We start from the raw sequence: 13464 nt of genomic DNA, 5'->3' as shown, positions 1-13464 counted from the left end.
CAACCCCATGGACTGTAGCCCACTAGTCTCCTCTGTTCATGGAATTCTCCAGGCAAGAATACTGGAGTGGGTTGCCATTTCCTTCTCCAGGGGATCTTCCCGACCCAGGGATCGAATTGGGGTCTCCTGCATTGGCAGGTGGGTTCTTTACTGCTGAACCACCTGGGAAGTCCCTTCCCAACTATAAAGTGATAAAGTGAAGTCACTCAGTCGTGTCCGACTCTTTGCGACCCCATGGACTGTAGCCTACTAGGCTCCTCTGTCCATGGGATTTTCCAGGCAATAGTACTGGAGTGGATTGCCATTTCCTTCTCCAGGGGATCTTCCCAACCCAGGGATTGAACCCGGGTCTCCCGCACTGTAGACAGATGCTTTACCATCTGAGCCACCAGTGAAGTCCCAACTATAACCCCTCTCAAATCCTAGGCAACCACTAATCTGTATTTCCTTCTGTATATATTAACCTGTCCTGGATATTTCATATGAATCGAACCATATAATGCATAATCTTTTTTTACTGGCTGCTCTTGGTCCTGGCTGTTTTAAGGCTGCTGTGTCCACCATCACTCCTCTTCTATTCTCCCTGGACACTCTGCAAGCTCCATTTCCAGTCCCTCTGCAGATAGGTGTGTCACATGACTGAGTTTTGGCCAAAGAGGTCTAAGAAGAAGTGATGTATATGCCATATCTAGGCTGGCTCTTTGAGGCCAAACCAAGCCCAACATTGTAACCTCCATCCTCATATGCTTTTCTCATACTTGGGCTGCATGAGGAGAATTCTGAAGACTTAGAAGAAAGTGAAAGCCCAAGATAGAAGGAATCTGGGACCCTGAATGAGGAGCAAAATCTCAGCCTTATTGGACTGCGTGCTCTGGGCTCTAAACAAACATTTGTTGAGATTTAGGAGTTGGGCTGCCGTCTATGGGGTCGCAAAGAGTCAGACACGACTGAAGCGACTTAGCAGCAGCAGCAGCAGGAGTTGTCTGCTACATCAGCTTGTCTTATCTATCTTTCCTACTAAATTACTCTGTGAAAGTACATGATTATGTTTATCCCTAATGTATCTAGGACTCTGATCACGCACTGCCTCTTTATTAAGGTATCTTACATTGGCCATCCACCCAAGACTAAGGATTAAAACTCAAGAGTCCTTTAAGATGATGCCCCTCCATGTGGCACCACCACGCATTTTTGTTACTTCCAAGCAGTCTGAGAACAGATCTTTCCTAAAGTTATATCCCTTATTTAGTTGGAATGAGTCAGAAAGGGCATTCTTGTGGAATAAATCACATATATCCAAAAACATTTATCAACATCTTTGCAACAGATTCTTCAAGCTTAGTATTTATTTCACTGTCTTTACTCCATAATCTCCTGGCTCGTAGGAGGCTCCACAGGAAACACAAGGAACAGAGCTCTGGGCACTGCGGGGCATTTCATGAATTACAAAAATCTGTCCAGTTCTAAAGATCAAAACCTCCACCCATCTGGGGTATATAAATCTTATACATAGAAATTTATGAGGGGGGTTATCTTGAATTATGTGTTGGGCGTTGGGTTTGGCACATAATAAATATAAATGATCCTCTCAGGACAGTAGATTAACATCCAGAGGAAAAGAATATCAGGCATCTGTGGAATTTAAATGGGAAGATGTCCTATACTTCTCAGATAGAAAAGGGTTTCCAATCTGCAGGAGACAGGACTCTGATCCTTGTTTTTAAGCCCCTTACTAACTCCTTCCCATGGGAGAAGGAGCGATTTAGCTGCTCAGGGATATTTGGAAAAGGAGCTGCATAACTTTGGTTTGCCCCTCTTGATCTTCTTACGTTCAAAAGGGTGCTCTGTCTGTCCCCTGGGATGCTAACTGGTCATACTGGAAAGGCCTGTGGATGGCCAGCAGCACCCATGACTGGTGGACAAGTCTATCCAATCCCCAGTTCCAAGGGAAGGTGTTGGCAAGCTAATTGAGGTGAACCATTTAAGCCACACCTTTCAAAACAGGTCAGATCAGTGATAGAGCTCACATTTTCACCTTCATCTGTCTGAACCTCTTAGCCAGTTCTGAACTTGGAGTGTGGGAGGATGGACCACAGAAATATTAATTGATCCCTTGGATTCTACAGATGCACAGCTAATATTATATTGCATGTGATACACAAATCAGTGAACACCTATGACATGCCTGCTATATGCAAAATTCCACTAAAGAATGTGCATAACTTCAAAAAACAAAAGCATTTCTCAAATAGATTGAAACTCCTTGAAGGGCAAACTTGCATGAAAGGTGAAGTCAGCCAAAGATGGCATGTAAGGGTTATGTGATGTGGGACAGACTGCAACTCTAACACGAGTTCAGAGCTATGAGGTGCTGCTCTAGACTAATATTTCTGAAGGTCGAGCTTAGCCCTGCAACTGTCTATAATATCTGGATGTGTGTCAGTTTATACAAAGAGACAAAAAAGTTTTCAGTTGATTCCAGCATATGCAGTTTCAGTTTTCCAGAAGTTATTTCTGGTCCTTTCTGCCTTTCTTCCCTTCTAGTTGTGGTTTCTCCATGGCAGATAAGAAATGATATAGCCAAAAATATAAAGCAAATCTAAGGATTTAAAGTCGATGTGCATTCTCTGTTTAAAAATAATAATCCATATCTTTTTAAAAATCTTGGCTGTGCTGAGTCCTCCTTGTGGCATATATGGACTGCTCTAGCTGGGGCATGCGGGCTTCTCTTGTTGAAGAGTGTGAGCTCTAGAGCACCTGGGCTTAGTTGCCCCACTGCATGGGGGATCTTAGTTCCCCAACCAGGGATTAAAACCACATCCCCTGCATCGCAAGGTAGATTTTCAGCCACTGGACCATCAGGGAGGTCTTGATTTGTATCTTTTGAAATGACAACAGTACACCAATGTCATGGATGTGTCAGTGGGAAAATTGTTGAGTTGACCTGATCTTCAGTCTTATCTTTACGCTCTTCATCATATGGCTCTCTCTATATACTTCTCCTCTACCTGTTCTTCCTCTGTCATGTGTCATTCTTTAGACGAGTGGTAAGTCAACACTTTTTGGGGCATTATCATGAATCAAAATAACAAACATGATCTGAAGAAAACAAGTGGTAAGAACAGATGTGAACATCGGAGATAGGAACCCAAGCATAGGATTGTGAAAGTCTTGTTCTTGAAGTGGCTGTTATCTTTTGCTTGTACTGCACCATTCCTGGTTCTAACTTCCATCAATCACCTAAATGCTGGCCAGCATCTACTCAGCTAACCACATGGCCTTAAAGAAACACATTAAAGTAGTTTCAAGTCACAACATGTGGTGCCATGTCTCTGAGAACAGTTCCCCAGTAGTGTTCTGGGAGAGGGGACCTTCCCAGGGGCTAGAAGTGAGCCTCCAGCTAAAAGTCTGGGCACCTGAGTCTGGTCCCTGCTGGCTAGCCCACATCTGCTCTCTGTGTAGCCCTTCTTCTCCTTCTCCTTCACTTTGCAGAGATGGAATTGTGTTGGGAGACACTGACCTTGAGCACTTTTAAGACTGATTCCAATGTGTGGATTACAACAAACTGTGGAAAATTCTGAAAGAGATGAGAATACTAGACCACCTGACCTGCCTCCTGAGAAATCTGTATGCAGTTCAAGAAGCAACAGTTAGAACTGGACATGGAACAACAGACTGGTTCCAAATCAGGAAAAGAGTATGTCAAGTATATTGTCACCATGTTTATTTAACTTATGTGCAGAGTACATCATGCAAAATGCCAGGCTGGATGAAGCACAAGCTGGAGTCAAGTTGCCAGGAGAAATATCAATAACCTCAGATAGGCAGATGACACCACCCTTATGGCAGAAAGGGAATAGGAACTAAAAAGCCTCTTGATGAAAGTGAAAGAGGAGAGTGAAAAAGTTGGCTTAAAACTCAACATTCAGAAAACGAAGATCATGGCATCCGGTCCCACCACTTCATGGGAAATAGATGGGGAAACAGTGGAAACAGTGTCAGACTTTATTTTTCTGGGCTCCAAAATCACTGCAGATGGTGACGGCAGCCATGAAATTAAAAGACGTTTACTCCTTGGAAGGAAAGTTATGACCAACCTAGATAGCATAATTCAAAAGCAGAGACATTACTTTGCCAACAAAAGTCCATCTAGTCAAGGCTATGGTTTTTCCTGTGGTCATGTATGGATGTGAGAGTTGGACTGTGAAGAAGGCTGAACACTGAAGAATTGATGCTTTTGAACTGTGGTGTTGGAGAAGACTCTTGAGAGTCCCTTGGACTGCAAGGAGATCCAACCAGTCCATTCTGAAGGAGATCAGCCCTGAGATTTCTTTGGAAGGAATGATGCTAAAGCTGAAACTCCAGTATTTTAGCCACCTCATGCGAAGAGTTGACTCACTGGAAAAGACTCTGATGCTGGGAGGGATTGGGGGCAGAAGGAGAAGGGGACAACAGACGATGAGATGGCTGGATGGCATCACCAACTTGAGTGAACTCCGGGAGTTGGTGATGGACAGGGAGGCCTGGCGTACTGCGATTCATGAGGTTGCAAAGAGTTGGACACGACTGAGCAACTGAACTGAACGCTTCTTTTAGTGTAGAGCAGGAAGGGAACACAACAGGGAGGGAACATAGCAGGGAGGGAACACAGCTCCACCCATCAACAGAAAATTAGATTAAAGATTTACTAAGCATGGCCCTGCCCATCAGAAAAAGACCCAATATCCACCTCAGTCAGTCTATCACATCAGGAAGCTTTCATAAGCTTCTTATCCTTCTCCATCAGAGGGCAGATAGACTGAAAACCACAATCACAGAAAACTAACCAATCTAATCACATGGACCACAGCCTTGTCTAACCCAATGAAACTATGAGCCATGTTGTGTAGGGCCACCCAAGAAGACCAGGTCATGGTGGAGAGTTCTGACAAAATGTGGTCCTCTGGAGAAGGGAATGGCAAACCACTCAGTATTCCTGCCTTGAGAACCCCATGAACAGTATGAAAAGGCAAAAAGTTAGGACACTGAAAGATGAACTCCCCAGGTCAGTAGGTGCCCAATATGCTACTGGAGATCAGTGGAGAAATAACTCCAGAAAGAATGAAGAGACAGAGCCAAAGCAAAACAACACCCAGTTGTGGATGTGACTAGTGATGGAAGCAAGGTCTGATTCTGTAAAGAGCAGTATTGCATAGGAACCTGGAATGTTAGGTCCATGAATCAAGGCAAATTGGAAGTGACCAAACAGGAGATGGCAAGAGTGAATGTCGACATTTTAGGAATCAGTGAACTAAAATGGACTGGAATGGGTGAATTTAACTCAGATGACCATTATATCTACTATTGTGGGCAAGAAAATCTTGAAGAATTGGAGTAGCCATCATAGTCAACAAAAGAGTTCAAAATGCAGTACTTGGATGCAATCTCAAAAATGATATAATGATCTCTGTTCGTTTCCAAGACAAACAATTCAATATCATGGTAATCCAAGTCTATGCCCCGACCAGTAATGCTGAAGCAGCTGAAGTTAAATGGTTCTATGATGACCTACAAGACCTTCTAGAATTAACACCCCAAAAGATGTCCTTTTCATTTTAGGGGACTGCAAGGCAAAAGTAAGAAGTCAAGAGATACTGCTGCTGCTGCTGCTGCTACTAAGTCGCTTCAGTCATATCTGACTCTGTGCAACCCCGTAGACGGCAGCTCACCAGGCTCCCCCGTCCCTGGGATTCTCCAGGAAAGAACACTGTAGTGGGTTGCCATTTCCTTCTCCAATGCATGAAAGTGAAAAGTGAAAGTGAAGTTGCTCAGTCGTGTCTGACTCTGTGCGACCTGATAGACGGCAACCCACCAGGCTCGTCCGTCCATAGGATTTTCCAGGCAAGAGTACTGGAGTGCCATTGCCATCTCCATCAAGAGATACAGTAACAGGCAAATTTTGCCTTGGAGTACAGAAGCAAGCAGGGCAAAGTCTAATAGAGTTCTGCCAAGAGAACACACTGGTCATAGCAAACACCTTCTTCCAACAACACAAGAGAAGACTCTACACATGGACATCACCAGATGGTCAACACTGAAATCAGATTGATTATATTTTTTGCAGCCAAAGATGGAGAAGCTGTATACAGTCAGCAAAAATAAGACTGGGAGTGGACTGTGGCTCAGATCATGAACTCCTTATTGCCAAATTCAGACTTATATTGAAGGAAGTAGGGAGAACCACTAGACCATTCAGGTATGACCTAAATCAAATCCCTAGCAATTATACAGTGGAAGTGAGAAATAGATTTAAGGGGCTAGATCTGATAGAAGAACTATGGATAGGGGTTCACGACATTGTACAGGAGACAGGAAGCAAGACCATCCCCAAGAAAAAGAAATGCAAAAAGGCAAAATGTCTGTCTGAGGAGGCCTTACAAATAGCTGTGAAAAGAAGAGAAGCAAAAAGCAAAGGAGAAAAGGAAAAATATACCCATTTGAATGTAGAGTTCCAAAGAATAGCAAGGAGAGATAAGAAAGCCTTCCTCAGTGATCAATGTAAAGAAAAAGAGGAAAACAATAGAATGGGAAAGACTCGAGATCTCTTCAAGAAATTTAGAGATACCAAGCAACATTTCATGCAAAGATGGGCTCAATAAAGGACAGAAATGGTATGGACTAACAGAAGCAGAAGATATTAAGAAGAGGTGGCAAGAATACACAGAAGAACTGTACAAAAAAGATCTTCATGACACAGATAATCATGATGGTGTGATCACCCACCTAGAGCCAGACATCCTGGAATGTGAAGTCAAGTGGGCCTTAGGAAGCATCACTACGAACAAAGCTAGCAGAGGTGATGGAATTCCAGTTGAGCTATTTCAAATCCTAAAAGAAGATACTATGAAAGTGCTGCACTCAATATGCCAGCAAATTTCAAAAACTCAGCAGTGGCCACAGGACTGGAAAAGGTCAGTTTTCATTCTAATGCCTAAGAAAGGCAATGCCAAAGAATGCTCAAACTACTGCACAATTGCACTCATCCCACAAGCTAGCAAAGTAATGCTCAAAATTCTCCAAGCCAGGCTTCAGCAATATGTGAACTGTGAACTTCTAGATGTTCAGGCTGGTTTTAGAAAAGGCAGAGGAACCAGAGATCAAATTGCCAGCATCCGCTGGATCATCGAAAAAGCAAGAGAGTTCCAGAAAAACATCTATTTCTGCTTTATTGACTATGCCAAAGCCTTTGACTGTGTGGATCACAATAAACTGTGGGAAATTCTGAAAGAGATGGGAATACCAGACCACCTGACCTGCCTCTTGAGAAATCTGTATGCAGGTCAAGAAGTAACAGTTAGAACTGTACATGGAACAACAGACTGGTTCCAAATAGGGAAAGGAGTATGTCAAGGCTGTATATTGTCACCCTGATTATTTACGTTTTATGCAGAGTACATCATGAGAAACACTGGGCTGGATGAAGCAAAAGTTGGAATTACGATTGCCAGGAGAAATATCAATAACCTCAGAAATGCAGATGACACCACCCTTATGGCAGAAAGTGAAGAGAAACTAAAGAGCCTCTTGATGAAAGTGAAAGAGGGGAGTTAAAAAATTGGCTTGAAGCTCAACATTCAGAAAACTAAGATCATGGAATCTGGTCCCATCACTTCATGGCAAATAGATGGAGAAACAGTGGCAGACTTTATTTATTTATTTTTTGGGGGGCTCCAAAATCACTGCAGATGGTAACTGCAGCCATGAAATAAAAAGATGCTTACTCCTTGGAGGAAAAGTTATGACCTACCTAGACAGCATATTAAAAAGCAGAGAGATTACTTTATCAACAAAGGTCCATCTAGTCAAGGCTATGGTTTTCCAGTAGGCAGGTATGGATGTGAGAGTTGGACTGTGAAGAAAGCTGAGCGCCGAAGAATTGATGCTTTTGAACTGTGGTGTTGGAGAAGACTCTTGAGAGTTCCTTGGACAGCAAGGAGATCCAACCAGTCCATCCTAAAGAACATCAGTCCTAAATGTTCATTGGAAGGACTGATGTTGAAGCTGAAACTCCAATACTTTGGCTACCTAATATGATGAGGTGACTCATTTGAAAAGACCGTGATGCTGGCAAAGATTGAAGGTGGGAGGAGAAGGGAACGACAGAGGATGAGACTGTTGGATGTCATCACCAACTCAACGGACATGAGTTTGGGTAAACTCCAGGAGTTGGTGATGGACAGGGAGGTCTGGTGTGCTGCAGTCCATGGAGTTGCAAAGAGTTGGCCGCAACTGAGTGACTGAACTGTTCACTGATCACACTTCTTTTAAGTCAGTGCTCCTTGTATTTTCTGGTACACTGCAGCAAAAGTATTTTCTCAACTAATGAAACACTCAACTTTCAGAATGCTTTACTTGGAGATAAAACAGATAAAATGAATATTTGGCATGAAAACTTTTTTATATTTTACATAAAACAGTTTTGGTGAAATTCTAACTTTAAATATGAAAGATGGGGCATGTCTCATCTCTCTATAAATCCTATATAGCATTAAATAGGCCTAGCTTTTTCTTGAAAGTGGTATCCTTTCAAGTTTAATTGAGCCTGAAGAAAAACCCCATGGTTTGGCTTGTGAGTTCAGTGTGCTGCGTGCTCAGTTGTTCAGTCGTATCTGACTCTTTGGGACCCCATGGACTGTAGCTTGCCAGCCTCCTCTGTCCATGGGATTTCCTAGACAAGAATACTGGAGCATGTTGCCATTTCCTACTCCAAGGGATCTTCCCAACCCAAGCATGTTGGCTTAATTGTCATTGTATCCATGTGAAGCCTGAGATAGTGGAAGTTTCACTGAAGAAGGGCATGTAATTTAGTGGAAAGAGTAATTTAGTGGCAATCTTCGGCACCATAAGGATTTGGGTTTGAATCCTGACTCCACTATAAACCAGTTGTATAATTTTAAGCCCATTATCATATCTTTCTGAGCCTCAGTTTTCTGATGTATAAAATGAGGAAGGCCTCAGGTTAAAAAGGAAGAATCTGCAAAGCAACAAAAGGGACCCAGTGAAGTGTCTGGAGCCATATACGATTATTTTCCTGCATTTGTGTCTTGTTTCTTTTTGTCTCACTTAACAGATGTTTACTGAACATCTACTCGGTGTCAAGACTACATTGAGCATTTAGTTCTTTGACTTTCTGTGTTTGGCCCAGATGGAATTATAACTTCAGGGCTGAGCATCGGAAGGACTAATGTTTGATCCGTTTAAAAGCTCATTGGCACTAACCAGGGGAGAGTGGGTTTCAGAGCTTCATCACAAGGTTTCAATTAAGAAGCCAAATTGAAATCTTAGTGGCATAGTGAGGTTTGGTGATTACCATCCAAAACCAGATGTACAGTCTAGTGATGGGTCTGGTGGACAGAGTCAGTATTTGGACACTGGAACAAAACTTTGAAACTCCATCTGGAAAAACTTGTACCTCTCCAAGAAATAGAATGAGCTTGGGTGTACAGAAACCCCCAAAACTGAAATGAAATGGGGCTTGATTCTTTGTGACTTGTTTCATATGTTCTACAGATGTGAAACTAAGTAGTTGAAAATATTTGAAGTCAATGAATTATTTATGACAAGAAAGCATGTATTTTGCCTAAGGCAGACTCTGTGCCTTTTCAGTACATCTTTTCTCAGTTATCTCTTGAACCTGGTCAAGTACGTGAACTCTCAAGGAGTCAGAAAATTTGAGTTTGGTCAGAATATATTATTTGTGGATCATGACATCAAACCAATACTTAGAAGAAAGACTTTGGGGAGAGGGAGGTGAGAAAGCACAGAGAATTTACCTTGTGAGAAATTAAGTCGTTACTCATTTTCTTTCTTTTATTTATCAAGATCCTGAGCTCAAGAAACTAGCAATTACAAAGAGCAACTATAATTGTGGCTCATAATCGCTGAACATTTTTCAAGTGCTGGGACTTTCTGCAGCTTATTATTATCTTTAGTCCTGACCATCAATAACCGTCTTTCATGAATACAAAGCTCAGTGTGATTTCCTTGGGGATCAGTGCCGCAGTGGAAAGAACAGGGTTACCGGCATCAGTGAAATTTGAGTCGAAATCTTGACTCTATGACTGAGTACATTACTGCATGTCTCTTAGCCACAGTTAATGATTCTCCACAGTTTTTCCCATTTTTCAAATGAGTAAACTGAATCTGGAGTTGGGCCACCTGCCCAAAGCCACACAGATAGTTGATAGAGGAGCCGTGGACATAGAGAGATAGTAATCTTCCATCAATGAAATTCTGTGCTTTCCCACACGTTCCTATACTGCCCAGATGTTGGGGACCCCAGTGGATCATGAAGGGACAGGAAACACTCTCCTTTCACACATGACAAAGCGGGGTCCAGAGGGGGTGAGCTGGATGCCCCAGTGATGGCAGGAATCAGAACTCCAGACCAGGTGTCCCCCTCCACACCAGGCCTGAGAAGAGCCTACATGGAAGAAAACTAAGAGTTCACCAATATTCTGCCTTTATATATTCATTTTTCTGGCTATGGAATGGGGCATAAGTCAGGGTAAGATCTGGGTTAAGGTCCATTCTCCTGGTTTCCAATATATCACATTTCTACAAGATTTATGGTTGTTTTCTCCTTGGTTGGAACAAATGTTGTTGGATTATCAGGCTTTATTTACATTTTTCTCTTATCTCAGCAGCATCATTTTAATCCAGCTGGCCAGTCTGTTCCGGGGATCAGCTTTTGCCATTTGACTCCCGTGTGTCCACACAACTTTCCCTTCAACTTCTTTGTATCTCTGTGTTTCCTTTGTTTTGAGTTACCTGTTTTCTGCCAAAACGGCTATTTGTGTAATTCTTCACCTTTTGTTTCCTGGTCAGTGCAGAGAGGATCTCCTAAACAGTTGTGCACACTGGGGGCCAGCATTTGTGATCTTTATCTCTGTCTGGAGGAAAAGACTTCTTTCTCCATTTTCTTAATCCTGACCTCACAGCCAGTCTATTCTTTCCAGTTAGCAAATGTTTTGCTGCAGTTTTGAGTTTGCAGCAGTTTGGAAGCATACTTCCGGGAGATTCTCTATAATGCAGAAAACATTTTTGCTTTGAGCCCCAGAACTTTATTTTGTGGAATTTTCTTTTTAAAAACAGAACAAAGAGCAGTTGCAAATGCCAGTTCCTTGGCTCTAGTTGTTTCCTTCTAGGCCCTAAATGGTAACCAGACACTGACTCAAATTCCATGGCCCCATCGTACCCCTCTGCCCGCCCCTTTCCTCTTGAGGTTCATTATTTCTCCAAATTAAAACGTTCTGGTTGGAATGAGTGAGGATAAAGAGACAAGGCAGCAGGGAGCTCCAGCTACACAGAGGGATTAGATCTCGAGGAGGCCTTCCTCACTGGTCTGAGATACGATTAATCGGCCGACAGGACTGTAACTTTGTAGTTTGAGGAAATCAGTTTTAAAAGGAAGTCTGCTCTTGTTATCTGTGACTGTTGAGATTTAAACACAACTTCTCAGCATATTTGCAACAATGCAGAGATTTTGGCTTTATCCAAATATGAAGGTGTTTGTCTTTCATTCATTCGTTCTGCAAATATTAACTGCATGGTGATGGTGACTATGTATGGTGCTAGGTTCTGAGGACTCCAGGGTAAGCAAAGGACAGACTGTCCCCTGCTTTTTCAGATTTTACAAGGTAAGTAGAGTGGCAAATATTAAGTAAATAATCACATGCATCTGTGAACATCAGCAAACTGAAGTAAGCTCACTGCAGGAGAGGAGGGTCTTTCCAGGGCAGATAACAGAAGGTCTCACCTAGGGCGAGTGTGTATGCTTGCATCTATGTCAGGGTGGTCCTCACTGAGGAACAGACCAGTGAGCTAAGATCTGAAAGATGAGAGAGAGTTCAGGGGTGACTGTGCGGTGCCAGGTGAGATATGCTTTTAGGGCAGCGTGTTCTCCGTATGACAGAGCGAGTGACATACAGAGGGTAGCTGTAGGAATGGGCATGGTGCCTGTGAGTAAATGAATTTAGGCCAGAGAGGCTGGGTTACTGAGTGCAAGAGGGAGAATGGAGCAACAGTGACCCGAGAGTCAGCCCAATTCTAGGGCAGGGTGAGAGATTTTGTCTCTAGGCTTAGAGCCGCTGACAGGTGCTATGCTGGAAAACGACAGGATTAAATTTGCATTTTGAGAAGATCGCTTCTGTTTCCTGTGGAGAACAGATGCTCCTCAGGCCAGGGTGGATCCATCCAGTTATTCATTCATGACACGCTGTGAGAGGATGGCCCTGCTTCTGTCAGAAGTTATTGCTTAGTGACTGAGAACAGATAATAAACTAACACGTAGATTAGGAGAAAAGATGCTTTCCAATGGCACTAAGTGAGAAGAAAGGAACCGACTGAGGGGCGCCTGACAGACAGCACGGGGCGGCTCTGTTATCCCCAGTCTACTGAGTTCTTAGTGAAGGCCTCTCTGAGGAGCTGAGATTTTCCTCCCCTCAGTTTTCCTCCTCTCTGGGGAGAGTCTGAGTCTTGTGTCTTGCTTAGAACTAAACCAGTCTCCTTACCAGCACTTTGAGTACTTGTCCTTATGTGCTGATTCTGTAAATGGACCCCTAGACCCCCCAGTTTTTCCTGGCTTTTTTACAATGTGGAGTATGTGATCCTGAAGGAGCTTTCAAGATCATCTCATTCATCTCTCTCGTTTTACAGGCAACCAAGCAGAAGCCAAGTGAGGTACTGTTAAGGGGTCAGTGAGTATCCCGTTCTTGTATCCATGGCATATTGTGCTGCACCCAGAGCCCACAGCCTTACCATTCCATCCTCTTGGTAAGGATGGGGACACAGCAGTGCTTTCTGAGACCATGCAGCCTGTTTCCAAAGCACTCTTTATCCCTGGATGCATAGGAGACTCCAAATACCTATGGAAAGTGATTAACAGTCTTCCCCCTGACCACCGCCACCCCCCCCACCCCCGCATTTCCTAATGCAAAAAATCTTAGCTAGCAACCAATTTAATTTAGACTCCAGAAATTGCTACTTTTTTTCAACTTGGCTTATATTAATGATATTTTTAAAATGCCCTGAAGCTCCAAAGCATATTTGAAATCATGAAATAGCATTACAAAACTTTTGCCATTTATAGAATTGCATGGAATGCAAAGTCCAAAAAAAGAAAGAAAGAAAGAATTTTTTTTACTGCTTTAGAGATCCTAGAGATCCTAATCTGAAATACGCTTACTGAGCTGATTATAATAAAATTCTTTTATATTCTATCTCTTAGGAGTTCCCCCATTGTTTTGGGAGAAAATTTTCAGGTTTAGTCAAGGCTACAGGCACTGAAGAAAAAATTGGGTGATAATATTCATCCCAGGAAAACATTTTTTCAATAAATTTCACATATATCCTACTGCAAGGGAAATTTTTTTTTCTCTTTTGTGTGAGATGGGTGTTTTATGATCTTCATTTTCAGATGAAGAA

Source organism: Bubalus kerabau, chromosome 4, assembly GCF_029407905.1.
Source record: "Bubalus kerabau isolate K-KA32 ecotype Philippines breed swamp buffalo chromosome 4, PCC_UOA_SB_1v2, whole genome shotgun sequence".
NCBI lineage: Eukaryota > Metazoa > Chordata > Mammalia > Artiodactyla > Bovidae > Bubalus > Bubalus kerabau.
The sequence above is the reverse complement of the archived record's forward strand: the minus strand, read 5'-3'. Positions refer to the sequence as shown.